Below are 22,299 nucleotides of genomic sequence, written 5' to 3' on the forward strand. Positions count from 1 at the left end.
CAAATAAATAATCATAATATTAAACATTCATGAACATACAAGTAAGTATCTTATCATTTAAATGCTTAAATTATTGTTAATCTAACTGCGTTGTCAGATTTACAATAGGCTTTACAGCGAAAGCATACCATGTGATTGTCTGAGGACGGCGCCCCACATAAACATATTTTTCAACCAGCACAGGCTTCATAAAATCACAAATAGCGATTAAATAAATCACTTACTTCTGAAGATCTTCCTCTCTTTGCAATCCCAAGGGTCCCAGCTACAACATGAATGGTCGTTTTGTTAGATAAAATCTTTATTTATATTCCAAAAAGTCAGTTAAAAAGTCTAGTTAAATAAAAAAAAACATATAGGTAGGACTAAAGTGACCAGGCAACAGGATAGATAATAAACAGTAGCAGCGGTGTATGAGATGAGTCAAAAGAGTTAGTGCAAAAAGGGTCAACGCAGATAGCTACCTGGACTAACTATTTAGCAGTCTTATGGCTTGGGGGTAGAAGCTGTTCCGGGTCCTGTTGGTTCCAGACTTGGTGCATCGATTTCCGCTTGCCATGCGGTAGCAGAGAGAAGAGTCTATGACTTGGGTGGCTAGAGTTTTTTCAGCATTCCGCCTGGCAGGTGGATGGCAGGGAGCTCAGCCCCAGTGATGTACTGGGCTGTACACACTACCCTCTGTAGTGCCTTGCGGTCAGATGCCAAACAGTTGCCATACCAAGCGGTGATGCAGCCAGTCAAGATGCTCTCAGTGGTGCAGCTGTTTCCTGAGAGGGAATAGGCTTTGTCATGCCCTCTTCACGACTGTGTTGGTGTGTTTGGACCATTTTAGATTGTTGTTGATGTGGACACCAAGGAACTTGAATCTCTCAACTTACTCCAATACAGCCCCGTCGATGAGAATGGGGGCATGCTCGGTCCTCCTTTTCCTGTAGTCTACGATCAGCGCCGTTGTCTTGCTGATGTTTAGGGAGAGATTGTTGTCCTTTTACCACACTGCCAAGTCACTGACCTCATCCTTATAGGCTGTCTCGTCATCGGTGATCAAGCCAACCACCGTCGTGTCATCCGAAAACGTAACTTCTTATGGCTTGGGGGCAGTATTGAGTAGCTTGGATGAATAAGGTGCCCAGAGTAAACTGCCTGATACTCAGGCCCAGAAGCTAAGATATGCATATTTGGATATATTTTGATAGAAAACACTCTGAAGTTTCTAAAACTGTTTGAATTATGTATGTGAGTATAACAGAACTCATATGGCAGGCAAAAACCTGAGGAAAAAATCCAACCAGGAAGTGGGAAATCTGAGGTTTGTAGTTTTTCAACTCTTTGCCTATCCAAGATGCAGTGTAAATTTGAGGCTTCCCGCTAACGGGATCGATATGACAACAGCCAGTGACAGTGCAGGGCGCCAAATTCAAACGGAAATCTCATTATTAAAATTCCTCAAACATAAGTATTTTACATAATTTTAAAGATAAACTTGTTGTTAATCCCACCAACCTCTCTGGGATATGTGGGACACGTCCCACCTGGCCAAAAGCCAGGGAAAATGCAGAGCGCCAAATTCAAATAAATTACTATAAAAGCAAACTTTCATTAAATCACACATGCAAGATAGCAAATTAAAGCTACACTTGTTGTTAATCCAGCCAACATGTCAGATTTCAAAAAGGCTTTTCGGCGAATGCAAACGATGCTATTATTTGAGGATAGCACCATAGTAAACAAAGAGAGAAAAGCATATTTCAACTCTGCAGGCGCGACGCAAAACTCAGAAATAAAAATATATTTCATGCCTTACCTTTGACAAGCTTCTTTTGTTGGCACTCCAATATGTCCCATAAACATCACAAATGGTCCTTTTGTTTGATTAATTCCGTCGATATATATCCAAAATATCTCAAAAGTTACCTGTAAACTTTGCCAAAACATTTCAAACTACTTTTGTAATGTACACAATCGATAAATTGAAGACGGGATGATCTGTGTTCAATACAGGAGGAAAACAAACTGTAGCATGCTTTCTGGTCATGCGCCTCTATCTAACTGTACACTTCAAGTTACCCTTGGTCAAGATGGCCTTCTTCTTCATTACACAAAGGAAAAACCACAACCAATTTCTAAAGACTGGTGACATCCAGTGGAAGCGGTAGGAACTGCAAGAAGGTCTGTTTGAAATCTGGATTCCCAATGAAATCCCATTGAAAAGAGTGACCTCAAAAAAAAAAAATCTGAATGGTTTCGCCTGCTAAATAAGTTCTGTTATACTCACAGACATGATTCAAACAGTTTTAGAACTCTTCAGAGTGTATTCTATCCAAATCTACTAATAATATCATATCTTATCTTCTGGGGCTGAGTAGCAGGCAGTTGAATTTGGGCATGCATTTTATCCGGACGAGAAAATACTGCTCCCTGTCACCAAGAAGTTACCGGTATCGAGTCAATGTGCGGGGGTACTGGTTAGTCGAGGTAGTTTGTACATGTGGCTAGAGGTGTTGTGACTATGCATAGAAAATAAACAGTGAGTAGCAGCAGTGTAAAAAGACAAACAAATGTAGTGTCAATGTAAATAATCCGGTGGCCATTTTGTTAATTGTTCAGCAGTCTTATGGCTTGGGGATAGAAGTTGTTCAGGAGCCTTTTGGTCCTACACTTGGTGCTCCGGTACAGCTTGCCGTGGGGTAGCAGAGAAAACAGTCTGTGACCTGGATGACTGGAGTCTTGGACAATTCTGTTGGGCTTTCCTCTGACACCGCCTGGTACATAGGTCCTGCATGGCAGGAAGCTTGGCCCCGGTGATGTACTGGGCTGTACGCAGTACACTCTGTAGCACCTTATGGTCAGATGACGAGCAGTCGCCATACCAGGTGGTGATACAACCGGTCACGATGCTCTCATTGGTGCAGCTGTATAACTTTTTGAGGATCTGTGGACCCATGTCAAATCTTTTCAGTCTCCTGAGGGAGAATAGGAGTTTTCGTGCCCTCTTCACGACTGTCTTGGTGTGTTTGTTGGTGATATCGACACCAAAAAACTTGAAGCTCTCAACCTGCTCCACTACAGCCCCTTCGATAAGAATGGGGGCATTCTCGGTCCTCCTTTTCCTGTATTTCACAATCATATCCTTTGTCTTGATCACGTTAAGGGAGAGGTTGTTGTCCTGGCACCACACTACCAGGTCTCTGACCTCCTCCGTATAGGCTGTCTCATTATTGTCGGGGATCAGGCCTACCACTGTTGTGTCGTCAGCAAACTTAATGATGGTGTTAGAGTCACATTTGGCCATGCTGTTGTGGGTGAACAGGGAGTACAGGAGGGGACTAAGCACACACCCCTGATGGGCCCCAGTGTTGAGGATCAGTGTAGCAGACGTGTTGTTATCTACCCTTACCACCTAGGGGCGGCCCGTCAGGAAGTCCAGGATCCAGTTGCAGAAGGTGTTTAGTCCCAGGGTCCTTAGCTTAGTAGTGATGAGCTTTGTGGGCACTATGGTGTTGAAAGCTGAGCTGTAGTCAATGAACAGCATTCTCCCATAGGTGTTCCTTTTGTCCAGTTGGGAAAGGGTCGTGAGGAATGTGATTGAGATTGCATCATCTGTTGGGGCGGTATGCGAATTGGAGTGGGTCTAGGGTATCCGGGAGGATGCTATTGATGTGGGCCATGACCAGCCTTTCAACGCACTTCATGGCTACTGATGTGAGGGCTACGGGCCGGTAATCATTTAGGCAGGTTACCTTTGCTTCCTTGGGCAAAGGGACTATGGTGGTCTGCTTGAAATATGTAGGTATTAGACTCAGTCAGGGAGAGGTTGAAAATGTCAGTGAACACACTTGCCAGTTGGTCCATGCATGCTTTGAGTACACGTCCTGGTAATCCGTCTGGCCCTGCGGCTTTGTGAATGTTGACCTGTTTAAAGGACTTGCTCACATTGGCTACTGAGAGCGTCGGTAGCCAGAACAGTCGTCCAGAACAGCTAGTGCTCTCGTGCATGCTTCAGTGTTGTTTGCCTCGAAGCGAGCATAAAAGACATTTAGCTCGTCTGGTAGGCTCACGTCACTGGGCAGTTCATGGCTGGGTTCCCTTTTGTAGTCCGTAATAGTTTTCAAGCCCTGCCATATCCGGCGAGCGTCAGAGCAGGTATAGTAGGATTCAATCTTAATGCTGTATTGATGCTTTGCTTATTTGATGGTTCGTCTGAGGGCATAGCGGGATGTCTTATAAGCATCCAGATTAGTATCCCGCTCCTTGAAAGCGGCAGCTCTAGCCTTTAGTTCGATGTGGATGTTGCCTGTAATCCATGGCTTCTGGTTGGGATATGTACGTACAGTCACTGTGGGAATGACGTCGTCGATGCACTTATTATTGAAACCAATGACTGAGGTGGTATACTCCTCAATTTCATTTGATGAATCCCAGAACATATTCCAATCTGTGCTAGCAAAACAGTCCTGTGGCGTAGAATCCACGTCATCTGACCGCTTCAGTATTGAGCGAGACACTGGTACTTCCTGTTTTAGTTGTTTGTTTTTTAACAGGAATCAGGAGGAAGAATTATGGTAAGATTTACCAAATGGAGGGCGGGGGAGAGCTTTGTATGCATCTCTGTGTGTGGAGCAAAGGTGGTCATGTTTTTTTTCCTCTAGTTACACATGTGACATGCTGGTAGAAATGAGGTAAAACGGATTGTTTGCCTGCATTAAAGTACCTGGCCACTAGGAGTGCTGCTTCTGGATGAGCATTTTCTTGTTTGCTTATGGCCTTATACAGCTGGTTGAGCGTGGTCTTAGTTCCCGCAGCGGTAAATAGATGGCTACGAATAATATAGTTAGTGTAGTCTACATTTTATCATAATATACTCTATCTCAGGCGAGCAATACCTTGAGACTTCTTTAATATTAAATATTGAGCACCAGCTGTTGACAAATAGACACCCTGCCCCTCGTCTTACCAGACGTAGCTTCTCTGTCCTGCCGGTGCATGGAAAATCCCGTCAGGTCTATATTATCCGTGTCATCGTTCAGCCACGACTTGGTGAAACAAAAGGTATGACAGATTTTAATGTCCCATTGGTAGTATAATCTTGATTGTAGGGCATCCATTTTTATTTTGCAATGATTGCACGTTGGCCAAGAGATCGGGTGGCAGTTTACTCACTCGTCTACAAATTCTCAGAAGGCAGCCTGATCTCCACCCCATTTTTCTCCGTCTTTTCTTCACGCAAATGATGGGGATTTGGTCCCGTTCCCAAGAAAACAGTATATCCTTCACGTTGAACGCATTAAAGAAAAACTATTCGTCCTGTTCGAGTTGAGTAATCGCTGTCCTGATGGCCAGAAATTATTTTTGGTCATAAGAGATAGTAGCAGCAATTATGTACAAAATAAGTAAAACAAGAAGCTACAAAAAACACGAAAATACAAACAATATAGCACAGTTGGTTAAGAGCATGTAAAATGTCCGACATCTCCTCCGGCGCAATTCTACCTTATTCTCTTACGCCATCTCTTCCTCTTTCGAGTCCAGGGAATTAGGGCCTGGTCCGGAATGAGCAGTACATCCTGGTCTATCCTGATGTACGCTGTTAGATCTTTCCTGGAAACAAATCCCAGAACTAATATCCCTACAGATGTAGGCAACATATGGACATTGCACAAACATCAGCCAGCTTATGTGTAAATACATCAACAAAGACAAAACATTTTCTGCTCCAAATATCATATTGATGCGCTTATATAGACAGTATGCCTACACTTTACCTAACAAATCAAAATCAGTTGTGTGTGTATAGTATAAATTCCGCTATCAAACCAGAACTAGAATGGTATTTCTATGTCAATGGTCTTTTTGACGAAATCTAAGGATTTGGGTGTCTAACACTGACATTCACAGTTCGCTGGGTGAAGTTCTGTTAAGTCTTCAGTAGGTGATGAAGTCCCTTCCATCTATGTAGTGTATTACAGGTTATGGACATGTGCAGGAGGGGTGGAGTTTGACATTCCGTCCTGTATATGGCATACAGTAGTTTGCCTCGTGTCCAGCAGGCAGAGTTCAATAACTACAGGCAGATGTGAGAGGCAGGAGGATGGCAGTCTTCTCATACTGAGTCGCATACAGAGTAATATGAGAAGAATGCAATTGCAGAACTTATGTAGATATTTTAAACAAAGTGTTTTGATAATTTTAAAGTGTAACAGCTCCATGTAGAATAAACCACCCCTCACACTGTGGAAGCAGTGTTCTGATAATATAACAATTGGCAAATTTTACACTTGTTTTTAATGTTTTATTGTCATTCACAGACACTGTACCTATCAACATTCTGTCTGGTGGTGCTGGGGCACATCTTCCTCTGACATGTTAGCTTGATGTATTTAGCTAGCTACAGTATCATTCCCCTTTCATCTGTGGTGTCAGAGCTAGCATGGCTCGCTAGCATTATCAAATAATGTTGTATAGCCAAAAGTAGCTACTAGATGGCTTGTACCAGCTATCTACTTAGCTAATGTACTCCTGAACACCTGTGGTTTAATGGTTAAGAGGCAGTGGAAGTGACCTGGTCAGAAGTAATCCATTCCTAGCCATCTGGCAATATAGTTGAAATGCATTATGGAAGCCCGTTTTCACTCCTATTTGCAAAATGTGCGTGTGTTGCACCCATATGCAGACTTGACAACATGTACACATGGCGGTTCAGTGCGGACCGCAACGTGTCGTTTCTGGGGAATTGAGCATCATTGGCAAAATGGGGCATGTAAGTAATCCCACACCCAGTAAGTCGTGACGAAGTCACTTACAAAACTATTTTTTGGACGAGACTGACCATGACCAAAATTATCCTATTGACACTTTGCAGTCAATTTTGACACTAGAATGTTTCTGACCCATATCGATGCCACGTAGGCCGTTTAAAACCAAAGAGGTTGGTTTTAGGGGGCAGTTGACCTTTAAAAATAATCTCTGTGATCTCCATCTTGCTAGCTAATATTTTGTATTTTATTCAAGGGGATAAGGTAGTTTCTCTATGCCAAACTGATGTTCCATGCACATCCTCAAAAGACCCCTATCACAGGGGTCACCCCATATACCCCCCCTACTGCCCCCTTATGTACTTACAAACACCCAATCTACCCTAGACATCCTAATGCTGGAGGGGCTGGAAGCACATGATACACCACCCTGCGATGCCTCCCCTGCACTCCAGGAAGACCGGGACAGAGAGAGGGGCATAGATTGGGACAGGGGCTCATCTCTAAAAGGCCAACTCCTCCAAGTATTCCCACCACTCAGAGCGAGAGAATGTCTATAGACTGTACAGCATGAGCTCAGAGACCACAGCAGACACCATAACCACCACTCACACGACCCACAGCAGCTACCACAGGTGTATACAGTTTGTGAATAGTGCAAGGTAAAATGCATTGTTCTATTGATACGAGATGAGAATAACAGTGACAAAAAGGTTTAGCCTCTACTTGGTATCATAATACTTTGGCTTGGCATTATTTTGTTGATTATGTGTTGTCATTGTGACAACCCTAATAATAAATGTAATTTCATATGGGTTTTGCTGCGTTTCAGGTGAAACCTTGGTTCCATATTGACATAAGATCAAATCAATTCAAATTGTGTTGGTCACATATACATATTTATTGTGGATGTATTGAAATGCTTGTGTAAACACAATCCAATTCGGGAAAGTATTTCTGGTCGTAATGCTGGTGATTCTAATAATGTAAGAAATAACACAAACAAATACTGCAAAGTTGCTTAGGAGCTAGAAGCAGAGTGTCTGTCGGTGCCATCATCATGTTTGCAATCATCTGTTTGAGTGTTCATGTGTTAGTGACAGCACTTTCAATGTCACACCAATTTTAGACAAGGGTGTTTGCAATAACCTCTCTGTGTTTATTGGGAGTTTTACTATGCCTAGAGGTAGTAGAGGTTGTTCCAGTTACGAGCTGGTATGTTGTGAATGACGTCTTCATAGACAGGCCTCGCAGGCATTTTGCAGGGAGTTTTCCACTTTGGCTCTCGGTCTAAACAAGGTTAGTGACAGCACTTTCAATTTCACACCAATTTTAGACAAGGCCAATTTGGACTATTTTGTTATTTTACAAGCAATCTAACCTCTTCCCAGTGATTATTTTTCTTCCCATGTGGTTAGACAATGATGTAAACATTACAAAGCATTAGTTGTTAACATTTAAATAATATGTTTGTGATACTTGAAAGTAATGTGTTTAATGCATGCACATTTATATTTCCAGTACCAGTCAAGTTTGGACACCTACTCATTCCAGGGGTTTTCTTTAGTTTTACTGGTTTCTACATTGTAGAATAATAGTGAAGGCATCAAAACTATGAAATAACACATGGGATCATGAAGTAACCGAAAAAGTGTTAAACAAATCAAAATGTATTTTAAATTTTTAATTCTTCAGTTGCCACTCTTTGCCTTGATGACAGCTTTGCATTCTCGGGCATTCTCTCAACCAGCTTCACTTGGAATGCTTTTCCAACAGTCTTGAAGGAGTTCCCACATATACCTATTTATTGTTTTGTTTCTTAAAGTGTAATAAGTGTGTGTGTCTTCAGAGTGCAGGACCCTAGTGTGTGTGTGTGTGTGTGTGTGTGTGTGTGTGTGTGTGTGTGTGTAGCAACATTTAGCCATCACAACACACAGGACAACATTGCCATTTTACTCTACAAAATAATTGTTTTACTATGGCTAAGTTTCCTACCCACTTCGGAACAGCCTGAGCGGTGTCTCTGACAAGTTAAATAGTGCCACAGACAAGATGAATCAATATTGAATGGACACTTCTTAAAAATAGATCTTGTCTGAGGTTGTGTGAATTTGTCAGGTCTTTGTTAGAGAGCAGTGGTAGGGGTTGATTTGTTTTAGAGGTTTGTTTCTTAAATGTGTTTTTAATAAGAGTGTGTTGAAACATACACAGAACAGAGGAAGGGAGAGTGACTGTAGTATAGACTGGGGCAAAATACTGTAGTACAGTATATTCTGAGCAGGAGGAGGAGGATGAGCAGGCAATGGAGGCGTGGCTGGGAGTGACCCCAGTGGGCCGTCATGGAGGGGCAGGGTCCTTCCTGCAGTCCACGAAGATTGGCCAGGGCTTAGTTTGTGAAGCGGGTGGGGCTTTTTCGGAGGCTGAAGCTGCAGGGGTGCCTGAAGAGACAAACCAGCAATGTGTGTATAAACCAAATGTTTCACAAATGACCAATAATAAACATGTTTCTACATTTCATACAATTCTTTGATTTGATTTTTATTTGTTGGTGAGTCATTCTTCATTTGTAGCTGAATCTTAACTTTTACTTCAGTTCACAAGAAACAGCAACAGATGGCTAAATATTTAATATACAAATAGCAAAAACAGGATAACAGAACTATAGTGCATTAACAAAACTTCTATGTTATGAATATATTGACGCAGGTGATTTTTAATTCACCCATTTCAATATAAGATATTGACCATAGGTGTTATTCAGAATTTGTTTCCCACCTTTTCCTTCCCCTAGTTTCTCCTTCTTCCTTCCCCCCCTACTATTGTTCCCCAGCTTTGGTGTTTGCAATGTCAAAATAGTGGGTTTAATTCTCAGGACCAACCATACTTCAAAAAATATGCAAAGTCACTTTGGTTACAATTGTCTACTAAATGGCATAAATATATATAAATAATTTGACATTATTTAAATTACAATCTAGCATTCATTACAGACAAGAAAAAGTTCTGAAATGTTCTCCTGATGGCTGTCTGCCCACCAGCAGGAAAAACATTGCCTACCAGAAAATACATCCTATTGCATTGTAATGCAAAAACATATTTTTTTCTCATCTGTTCATGGTTTTCAGTAATTGATCATTGGAAGTGATGGTATGGTAGATGATAGACATTGAGCTGAAGGTTGCAGCACGAGAGAGGAAAAGATTGAAAAGTCACAAATAATAACCGTCACATGGAGAGAGGCCTTTTGGCCGAATCTCAATGGCTGTAGACCTATGGCCACCTTTTGGCATGCTTGCAAATCAAATCAAATTTTATTGGTCACATACACGTGTTTAGCAGATGTTATTGCCGGTGTAGCGAAATGCTTGTGTTTCTAGCTCCAACAGTGCAGTAATATCTAACAATTTCACATATACCCAATGGTTTTAGGAATATATATGGATGAGCAATGTCAGATTGGCATAAACTAAGATACAGTAGAATAGTATGGAATACAGTATATTCACATATAAGGTGAGTAATGTTAAATATGTAAACATTATTAAAGTAACCAGTAATTTCAAGTCTATGTATATAGGCAGCAGCCTCTGTGCTAGTGATGGCATAAAACAGTCTGATGGCCTTGAGATAAACAGCTTCTATCAGTCTCTCGGTCCCAGCTCTGATGCACCTGTACTGACCTCAACTTCTGGATGATAGCGGGTGAACAGGCAGTGGCTCGGGTGGTTGTTGTGATTGATGATATTTTGGGTCTTCCAGTGACATCAGGTGCTGTAAGTGTCCTGGAGTGCAGGAAGTTTGCCCCCGGTGATGCGTTGGGCAGACCGCACCACCCTCTGGAGAGCCCTACGGTTGCGGGCGGTGCAGTTGCGGTGCAGTTGCCGTACCAAGCGGTGACACAGCCCGACAGGATGCTCTCAATTGTGCATTTGTAAAAGTTTGAGGGTGTTAGGTGCCAAGACAAATTTCTTCAGCCCCCTGAGGTTGAAGAGCCACTGCTGTGGCTTCTTCACACTGTCTGTGGGTGGACCATTTTTCCAGTTTGTCCATGATGTGTACACCGAGGAACTTGAAGCTTTCCACCTTCTCCACTGCGGTTCTGTCGATGTGGATAGGTGGGTGCTCCCTCTGCTGTTTCCTGAAGCCCACGATCATCTCCTTTTGTTTTGTTGACATTGAGTGAGAGGTTATTATTTTCCTGGCACCCCAGTCCCAGGGCCCTCACCTCCTCTCTGTAGGCTGTCTCGTCATTGTTGGTAATCAAGCCTACTACTGTTGTCATCTGCGAACTTGATGATTGAGTTGGAGGCGAGCTTTGCCAAGCAGTCGTGGGTGAACAGGGAGTACAGGAGGGGGCTGAGCACGTGCCCTTGTGGGGCCCCAGTGTTGAAGACCAGCGAAGTGGAGGTGTTGAATTCAGGACCCAGTTTCACAGGGCAGGGTTCAGACCCAGGGCATCAAGCTTAATGATGAGTTTGGAGGGTACTGTGGTGTTGAATGCTGAGCTATAGTCAATGAACAGCATTCTTACATAGGTATTCCTCTTGTCCAGATGGGATAGGGCAGTGTGCAATGTGATGGCGATTATATTATCTGTGGATCTATTGGGGCAGTTAGAAAATTGAAGTGGGTCTAGGGTGACAGGTGATATGATCCTTGACTAGTCTCTCAAAGCACTTCAAGATGACAGAAGTGACTGCTACGGGGCAATAGTCATTTAGTTAACTTCTTCGATATAGGGGGCACTCTTTTAATTTTTGGATGAAAAAAGTTCCCGTTTTAAACAAGATATTTTGTCACGAAAAGATGCTCGACTATGCATATAATTGAAAGCTTTGGAAAGAAAATACTCTGATGTTTCCAAAACTGCAAAGATATTGTCTGTGAGTGCCACAGAACTGATGTTACAGAAAAAACTCAGAAAAAAATACAATCAGGAAGTGCCGCATTTTTTGAAACCGCCTCATGGCAATGACTCCTTATATGGCTGTGGAGGAGCTAGGAGTCAGCTTACCTTTTCCACGTTTTCCCCAAGGTGTCTGCAGCATCGTGACGTATTTGTAGGCATATCATTGGAAGATTGACCATAAGAGACTACATTTACCAGGTGGTCGCTTTGTGTCCTCCGTCGCAATTATTGCGTAATCTCCAGCTGCAGTATTTTTTCCGTTTTCTTCTGATGAGAAGCCAGCTACCACCACTGATAGATTATCGAATAGATATGTGAAAAACACATTGAGGATTGATTCTAAAACAACGTTTGCCATGTTTCTGTCGATATTATGGAGCTAATTTGGAAAAACGTTTGGCGTTGTAAGTGACTGCACTTTCGGGTTTTTTTCTTAGCCAAACGTGATGAACAAAACGGAGCTATTTCACTTACACAAATAATATTTTTTGCTATCCAACTGAGAGTCTCGTCATTGAAAACATCCGAAGTTCTTCAAAGGTAAACAATTTTATTTGAATGCTTTTCTTGTTTTTGTGAAAATGTTGCCTGCTGAATGTTAGGCTTAATGCTATGCTAGGCTATCAATACTCTTACACAAATGCTTGTGTAGCTTTGGTTAAAGCATATTTTGAAAATCAGAGATGACAGTGTTAACAAAAGGCTAAGCTTGTGTTTCAATATATTTATTTCATTTCATTTGCGATTTTCATGAATAGGAAACGTTGCGTTATGGTAATGAGCTTGAGGCTATGATTACGCTCCCGGATACGGGATTGCTCGACGCTAGAGGTTAAATTACCTATGTTTTCTTGGGTACAGGAACAATGATGGCCATCTTGAAGCATGTGGGGACAGCAGACTAGGATAGGGAGAGATTGAATATGTCCGTAAACACACCAGCCAGCTGGTCTGTGCATGCTCTGAGGGCATGCCTAAGGATGTCGTCTGGGCTGGCAGCCTTGTGAGGGTTAACACGCTTAAATTGCTCACGTCGGCCACGGAGAAGGAGAGCCCACAGCCCTCTGTAGCAGGCCGCGTCAGTGGCACTGTTATCCTCAAAGCCGGTGAAGGTGTCTAGCTTGTCCGGTGAGCAAGATGTTGGTATCTGCAACGTGGCTGGTTTTCCCTTTGTAATCCGTGATTGTCTGTAGGCCCTGCCACATGCGTCTCGTGTCTGAGCAGCTGAATTGCTACTCCACTTTGTCTTTGTACTAACGTTTTGCCTGTTTGATTGCCTTAAGGAGGGAATAACTACACTTTCTATTCGACCATATTCCCAGTCACCTTGATATGATTTAATGTGGGTGGTTCGCGCTTTCAGTTCTATCAATGATTTCTGATTTGGGTAGGTTTTAATAGTCACAGTAGGAAGAGATTTCCGACGTACCAATTCCATGGCATATGGTTTATGAACTGGTACAAAAAACTACACTTGATTCAACACTTAAATTGTTATATAAAATTCTTGCCACCAACAGAATGCAACAATCTCAGCTCTGTACATTTTTGCTGCGAAGAGACAATCAATAGGGGCAATACAAGAATAAATGATCTATGTAGCTTGTTTCTGATCACAGGTTCAGGAATGGTTAAAAAATCACAACATGCACTTACAATTAACCTTACAAATAGCAACATTGGGCGATTTGGAAAACCATAGTCAGTCAATTAATAATACTCATAGGAAAGGTTTATCTTTAGCTCACAATCTATGGATACTTTACGATTAGAAAGGTACAATTACGTAAAACAGCATTGAACAATATATGACACAAGGAAACCAAATGAGTTTGGTCTATGGTGATGGGTGGGATGGGCTGAGAGTGGCTGAGGGTTGGGATTAAAGAGGTTGTTTGGTATTATTGTTATGTGACAGCTTTATATAAAAGTACCATGTACGCAAAATGTGTATGTAAAATGTATAGCAAAATGTAGCAAAAAAGCTGTAAAAAATGAAAATATATTTGTCCTCCGAGGGAGGGGGAGTGGTGAAGGGGTTCCATCTTTCTTTTTTAAAGGCACAGTGGGAACAACATACGCTATACACTACCTGGTGAACTCAGTCAACATGTCAATGTATATACGTCAATGTTATTCTCGGAGGCTATCCAGAACATATCCCAGTCCACATGATCAAAACAATCTTGAAGCATGGATTCTGATTGGTCAGACAAGCATTGAATAGACTTTAGCACGGGTAGTCCCTATTTGAATTTCTGTCTATAGAAAGGGATGAGCAAAATTGAGTCATGATCTGATTTGCCAAAGGTAGGGATGGGGGAAGGCCTTGTAGGCATCCTGGAAGTTGGAGTAGCAGTGGTCGAGTGATTTAGCAGTGCGAGTACTACAACCAATGTGTTGATAGAACTTCGGAAGCATTTCCCTCAAATTTGCTTTGTTAAAATCCCCAGCTACAATAAATACGGCCTCAGGATATGTGATTTCCAGTTTGCAGTGTAGTTCCTTGAGGGCGAATATACATGCCTGTGACTATAACCTAAGAAAATTATCTTGTGAGGTAATATATTCCGAAGCGGTGGATGATGTGCACACCCGAGTCGGATTAAAAGTCCACTCCGAATACCTCTTCTCTGCTGGTGGCGTCTTGGAGCAGCCTCTGGGATAAGCTCAATTGAACTGGGGGGTACAAACAAGGGATCCAATTCGGGAAAGTCGTATTCCTGGTTGTAATGCTGGTGAGTTACTGCCACATCCAGCTGCATGTAATAAAATAAACTTTCTGGGCAAATACTGGAATAAAGAAATAAAACACAAAAAAACAAAATACTATAAAGTTGCTTAGGAGCTAGAAGCAGAACTTCCATGCCTGTCGGTGCCATCTTGCAATGGTCCAAGCCAGCTGCCCTGCTGAACACCACACACAACCAAATTTGCATTAGAGGCTTCCATTATAGGAAATCCTCTATGTTCTATTGGATAGATAACTGTCTATCCATGATAAGGCAGAGGATGTTAACCTCTTTGATCTCTAGGGGCGCTATTTCATTTTTGGATAAAAAAACGTTCCCGTTTTAAGCGCAATATTTTGTCACGAAAAGATGCTCGACTATGCATATTCAGTATATATATATTCAGTTTTTGAAAGAAAACACTCTGAAGTTTCAGAATCTGCAAAGATATTGTCTGTAAGTGCCCCAGAACTCATTCTACAGGCGAAACCAAGATGATGCGTCAACCAGGAAATGAGCAGAATTTCTGAAGCTCTGTTTTCCATTGTCTCCTTATATGGCTGTGATTGCGCAAGGAATGAGCCTACACTTTCTGTCGTTCCCCCAAGGTGTTAGCAGCATTGTGACGTATTTGTAGGCATATCATTGGAAGATTGACCATAAGAGACTACATTTTCCAAGTGTCCGCCTGGTGTCCTGCGTGGAATTCGGTGCGCAATTGCCAGCTGCTTGTACTTTTCCATTTGATTGAGGGGAGAAACCATGCTTCCACGAACGATATATCATTGAAGAGATATGTGAAAAACACCTTGAGGATTGATTCTAAACAACGTTTGCCATGTTTTCAGTCGATATTATGGAGTTAATTTGGAAAAAAGTTTGCGTTTTGAGGACTGAATTTTCGGTTTTTTTTTGGTAGCCAAATGTGATGTGCAAAACGGAGCTATTTCTAATACACAAAGAATCTTTTTGGGAAAAACTGAGCATCTGCTATCTAACTGAGAGTCTCCTCATTGAAAACATCCGAAGTTCTTCAAAGGTAAATGATTTTATTGGAAGGCTTTTATGTTTTTGTTGAAATCTTGCGTGCTGGATGCTAACGCTAATGCTAATGCTAAATGCTACGCTAGCTAGCCACTTTTACACAAATGATTGTTTTCCTATGGTTGAGAAGCATATTTTGAAAATCTGAGATGACAGTGTTGTTTACAAAAGGCTAAGCTTGAGAGATGGCATATTTATTTCATTTCATTTGCGATTTTCATGAATAGTTAACGTTGCGTTATGGTAATGAGCTTAGGTCTGTAAATAGAATCCCGGATCCGGGTTTGGTAGACGCAACAGGTTAACTTCTTATGACTTGGGGCAATATTTTGACGATTAGATGATTCTGCGATGAGATTAGATAGAAAACACTCTAAAGTTTCCAAAACTGTTAACCTCACTAGGGTACGTGACATCCAGTGAAATTGCAGAACGCCAAATTCAAAATTCAGAAATAGTCATTATAAAAATTAATAAAACATAAGTGTTATACATAGGTTTAAAGATGAACTTCTTGTTCATTCAACCATGGTGTCAGATTTCGAAAGCATACCATGCCATACCATACCATGCATACCATACCACTATCTGAGAACAGCGCCCAGCAGACTAATCATTACAAACAGTAACCAGCCAAGTAGAGTTACACAAGTCAGAAATAGAGAGAAAATTAATAACTTACCTTTGATCTTCATATGGTTGCACTCGGAAAACATTCATTTACTCAATAAATGTTCTCTTTATATCCAAAAACCTTAATTTTGTTCAGTAATCCACATGCTCAAATGTAGTCTCAACAGGCAGACGATAAATCCAAATAGTGTCTGTAATGTTCTTAGAAACATGTCAAACGATGTTTATAATCAATTCTAATGTTGTTTTTAGCCTACATAATCGATAATATTTCAACCGGACAATAATGTTGTCAATGTAAAAGGTAAACAAGAAAGGCGCGCTCTCGGTCTCGCGCATGAAAAATTTCTAGGCCACTAGTGTCTAATTTTTCAGAATACAAACCTAAAACAATTTCTAATGACTTGACATCTAGTGGAAGGCATAGGAAGTGCAATTTGAGTTCTAAGTCAATGGATATTGCAAAGGCATTCAATAGAAAACCCAAAAAGTCCTACTTCCTGGATGGATTCTTCTCAGGTTTACGCCTGCCAAATTAGTTCTGTTATACTCAGACATTATTGTAACAGTTTTCAAAACAGTGTTTTCTATCCAAATCTACCAATTTTATGCATATCCTAGCTTCTGGGCCTGAGTAGCAGGCAGTTTACTTTGGGCACGCTTTTCATCCGGAGGTGAAAATAGTGCCCCCTACACTAGAGAATTTAAAATAATGTCTGTGAGTATAACCGAACTGAGATGGCAAGTGAAAACTTGAGGAAAATCCATCCAGGATGTGGGTATTTTCATTTGAATGCCTATAGACTATCTAAGGGGTTAGGACTCAGATTGCAGTTCCTATGGCTTCCACTAGATGTCAACAGTTTAGACATGGTTTCAGGCTTGTTTTCTGAATAATGAAGAAGAATGAGACCTTTTTCTCAGTGGACTAAGGAAGAATGCACAGCTGGTTTGCGCGTGTGACCAATTGCTCGCCCTTCGTTGTTTTTCATTTGTATTGAATCCGCTATTGTCCGGTTGAAATATTATCGATTATTTAGACAATTGACAACCTGAGGATTAATTATAAACATTGTTTCACATGTTTTGACCGCCTTTGAGCCAGTGGATTACTGAACAAAACGCGCCAACAAAACTGAGTTTTTGGGATATAAAGAGGGACGTTATCGAACAAAAGAAACATTTATTGTGTAGCTGGGACTCTTGTGACTGCAACCATATGAAGATCATCAAAGGTAAGTGCTAAATTTTATCGCTAATTCTTACTTTTGTAATTTCTTTACTTGGTTGTAAAATGTTTGTATGCTTTTGTAAGCGGGGTGCTGTCCTCAGATAATCGCATTGTATGCTTTCGACTTAAATCATTTTTGAAATCTGTCAAAGCGGCTGGATTAACAAGAAGTTAATCTTTAAGCTGATGTGTAATATTTGTATTTTTTTAGAATCAATCCTCAAGGTGTTTTTCACATATCTATTCGATAATATATCCGTCGGGACAATTGGTTTCTCATTAGAAGCGATTGGAATAATGGCTACCTCAGTACTTTACGCAAGATTTTCTGCGTGAGCCATCATGTGACCACTTGCTCAATGTGGTCCCTTACGGCTATTCTTCAACATAAATGCGTAAAAAGACGTCACAATGCTGTAGACACCTTGGGGAATACGTAGAAAGCGTAAGCTCATTTGTAGCCCATTCACAACCATATATGGAGTTATTGGCATGCAGGGCTTTCAAAATATGGAGCACTTCCTGGTTGGATTTTTATCTGGGTTTCGCCTGTAACATCAGTTCTGTTGCACTCACAGACAATATCTTTGCAGTTTTGGAAACGTCAGAGTGTTTTCTATCCAAAGCTGTCAATTATATGCATAGTCGAGCATCTTGTCGTGACAAAATATCCCGTTTAAAACTGGACTTTTTTTTTATCCGAAAATGAAAATACTGCCCCCTAGTTATAAAAGGTTAATAAAGATATAATACTTATTTAATCAACCCTTTCCCTTATAATGGAATGGTTATGGTTTTATTTGATTCCTACATTATAACATTCAGAATTTATGTGGATAAATGCATGTATAAAATGCATGTTTTCTACTGTGGAAAGTCATACCTGAAAATAAAACATTTTATACAAATGATATACAAATTTGCAGTGTTGTGTTCAAGACCACCTAAAGCGAGACCAACACCGGAGGTGCAGCGAGAGAGAGTCAAGGCCGTGACCAGAAAAATGTGAGTCATATTCAAGACCATGATTGTAATTTGTCAAATCACCACCATAAGAGTTCAAAATGTCCAGAATTTCTATGTTCATGTTTCAGAACACATTTTGTTTTACCTTTATTTAACTAGGCAAGTCGGTTAATGATACACTGGCCAAACCCAGAAGACGCTGTGCCAATTGTGCATGCCCTATGGGACTCCCAATCACAGCCAGTTGTGATACAGCCTGGATTCGAACCAAGGTGTCCGCAGTAACGCCTCTAGCACTGAGATACAGTGCCTTAGACCGCTGCGCCAATCGGGAGCCTGTATGGGTTCTTTAGACATTCAAAATAGTGAAAAAATGCATGCTGAGGGAAAATAGAGCGCCACTCTACAAATTATTACCAACCCAAAAACAGTGGGGAACAATGGTCCGGGGGTCCCATCGGATGGGGCCACAGTGTGAAAAGGGATGAGGATTTGTAAAATAATGATTATCATAATGATAATTATGTTATTATTTTTAATGATGTTCTGATTTAACCCTTTCCTTTCCAACAAAAACTGAAGAGGTTAACACTGAAGAGAAAAAAGATCCAACCAGGATTTCTCTTTGCTTATCTCTGGTGAGATAAATCTAGCTAGCTAAGTCAGCCATTGGCTAGGCCATCAGAAAATGGATAAAGGCATTTGCCATTCCTGTACGGTCTTATCCAGTGGAACTGGATACATTTTTGTACTTTTTCTCCATACTGGTCCCCTGTGGGAATTGAACCCATAACCCTGGCATGTGTCATGCTCTACCAACTGAGCCACAATAGCAAGCAGTAGCTTTATCAAGATTTAGCTAGATAGCTTTTGTTATCTGCTAGTTTGCAGTGGCTGCAGAAGGTGTTCTCAAAGAGGATGTTGTTGCTAATTTAGTTTCTCCCTTTACAAGAATAATTTTCAACAAGAAGTACGTTTCAAATGATCATCATCTGGTGAGTGGAACTGTGTTTTTTATTGTATCGCTCTTGCTGTTGTTAGCCATCTCTTTGAAAATAACTTGAAACATTGTTGCATGTAAAGTGGAACTGTAACGGTTTTCTGTATGAGAAGGAGAGTCGGACCAAAATGCAGCGTGTAGATTGCGATCCATGTTTTAATAAACAAACGTAAAACACGAATCAATACAAACACTACAAAATAAAGAACGTAACGAAAACCTAAACAGCCCTATCTGGTGAAAACACATAGACAGGAACAATCACCCACAAACACACAGTGAAACCCAGGCTACCTAAATATGGTTCCCAATCAGAGACAATGACGAACACCTGCCTCTGATTGAGAACCATATCAGGCCGAACATAGAACTGGACAAACTAGACATGTAACATAGAATGCCCACTCAGATCACACCCTGACCAACCAAAACATAGAAATATACAAAGTAAACTATGGTCAGGGTGTGACAGTACCCCCCCCCAAGGTGCGGACTCCGGCCGCAAAACCTGAACCTATAGGGGAGGGTCTGGGTGGGCATCTGTCCGCGGTGGCGGCTCTGGCGCTGGACGTGGACCCCACTCCATAATAGTCTTGGTCCACCTCCTTAGCGTCCCTAGATAGGTGACCCTCCTTAATGACAGCTCGGGACAGAGGGTCAGCTCGAGACAGAAGGACAGCTCGGGACAGAGGTAGCTCGGGACTGATGGGTAGCTCAGCACTGAGAGGAAGCTCAGCACTGAGAGGAAGCTCAGCACTGAGAGGAAGCTCAGGCAGGTAGTTGGATCCGGCAGATCCTGGCTGGCTGGCGGTTCTGGCAGATCCTGGCTGACTGGCGGATCTGGAAGATCCTGGCTGACTGGCGGATCTGGAAGATCCTGGCTGACTGGCGGATCTGGAAGATCCTGGCTGACTGGCGGATCTGGAAGATCCTGGCTGACTGGCGGATCTGGAAGATCCTGGCTGACTGGCGGATCTGGAAGATCCTGGCTGACTGGCGGATCTGGAAGAGTCTGGTCGACTGGCAGATCTGGAAGAGTCTGGTCGACTAGCAGATCTGGAAGAGTCTGGTCGACTGGCAGATCTGGAAGAGTCTGGTAGACTGGCAGATCTGGAAGAGTCTGGTAGACTGGCAGATCTGGAAGAGTCTGGTTGTCTGGCAGATCTGGAAGAGTCTGGTTGACTGGTAGATCTGGAAGAGTCTGGTTGACTGGCAGCTCTGGCTGCTCCATGCTGACTGGCTGCTCCATGCTGACTGGCAGCTCTGGCTGCTCCATGCTGACTGGCTGCTCCATGCTGACTGGCAGCTCTGGCTGCTCCATGCTGACTGGCTGCTCTGGCTGCTCCATGCTGACTGGCTGCTCCATGCTGACTGGCTGCTCCATGCTGACTGGCGGCCCTGGCTGCTCCATGATGACTGGCTGCTCCATGCTTACTGGCAGCTCTGGCTGCTCCATGCTGACTGGCTGCTCTGGCTGCTCCATGCTGACTGGCTGCTCCATGCTGACTGGCTGCTCCATGCTGACTGGCGGCCCTGGCTGCTCCATGCTGACTGGCGGCCCTGGCTGCTCCATGCTGACTGGCGGCCCTGGCTGCTCCATGCTGACTGGCGGCCCTGGCTGCTCCATGCTGACTGGCAGCTCTGGCGGCTCCTTGCAGACTGGCAGCTCTGGCGGCTCCTTGCAAACTGGCAGCTTTGGTGGCATCCTGCAGACTGGCAGCTCTGGCGGCTCCTTGCAGACTGGCAGCTCCTTGCAGACTGGCAGCTCCTTGCAGACTGGCAGCTCCTTGCAGACTGGCAGCTCCATGCAGACTGGCAGCTCCATGCAGACTGGCAGCTCCATGCAGACTGGCAGCTCTATGCTGACTGGCAGCTCTATGCAGACTGGCAGCTCCTTGCAGACTGGCAGCTCCTTGCAGACTGGCAGCTCCTTGCAGACTGGCAGCTCCTTGCAGACTGGCAGTTCTGAACAGGCGGGAGACTCCGGCAGCGCTGTAGAGGCGGAAAGCTCTGACAGCGCTAAACAGGCGGGAGACTCCGACAGCGCTGGAGAGGAGGAGGGCTCCGACAGCGCTGGACAGGCGAGGCGCACTGTAGGCCTGATGCGTGGTGCTGGCACTGGTGGTACTGGGCCAAGGACACGCACAGGAAGCCTGGTGCGGGGAGCTGCTACCGGAGGGCTGGGGTGTGGAGGTGGTACTGGAAAAACCGGACCGTGCAGGCGCACTGGAGCTCTTGAGCACCGAGCCTGCCCAACCTTACCTGGTTGAATGCTCACGTCGCCCTGCCAGTGCGGCGAGGTGGAATAGCCCGCACTGGGCTATGCAGGCGAACCGGAGACACCGAGCGCAAGGCTGGTGCCATGTAAGCCGGCCCAAGGAGACGCACTGGGGACCAGCTGCCGGGACGCTCAATCTAGCCCGGCCGACACGAGGAGCTGGAATATACCGCACTGGGCTATGCACCAGCACTGGAGACACCGTGCACACCACTGCATAACACAGGTGCCTGTCCGGTCTCTCTAGCCCCCCGGTAAGCACAGGGAGTTTGCGCAGGTCTCCTACCTGGCGTAGCCATACTCCCTGTTAGCCCCCCCCCAATAATTTTTTGGGGCTGCCTCTCGGGCTTCCTTGCCAGCCGTGTTCCCTCATATCGCCGGCTCCTCTCTCCGGCTGCCTCTGCTCTCCTAAGTGCCTCCACCTGTTCCCATGGGAGGCGATCTCTTCCAGCCAGTATCTCCTCCCAAGTGTAACAGCCCTTGCCATCCAAAACGTCCTCCCATGTCCATTCCTCTTTACGCTGCTGTTGCTGCCTGTTGACACGCTGCTTGGTCCGTTGGTGGTGGGTGATTCTGTAACGGTTTTCTGTATGAGAAGGAGAGTCGGACCAAAATGCAGCGTGTAGATTGCGATCCATGTTTTAATAAACAAACGTAAAACACGAATCAATACAAACACTACAAAATAAAGAACGTAACGAAACCCTAAACAGCCCTATCTGGTGAAAACACATAGACAGGAACAATCACCCAC

This window comes from Oncorhynchus clarkii, chromosome 6 (assembly GCF_045791955.1).
Source record: "Oncorhynchus clarkii lewisi isolate Uvic-CL-2024 chromosome 6, UVic_Ocla_1.0, whole genome shotgun sequence".
Lineage (NCBI taxonomy): Eukaryota > Metazoa > Chordata > Actinopteri > Salmoniformes > Salmonidae > Oncorhynchus > Oncorhynchus clarkii.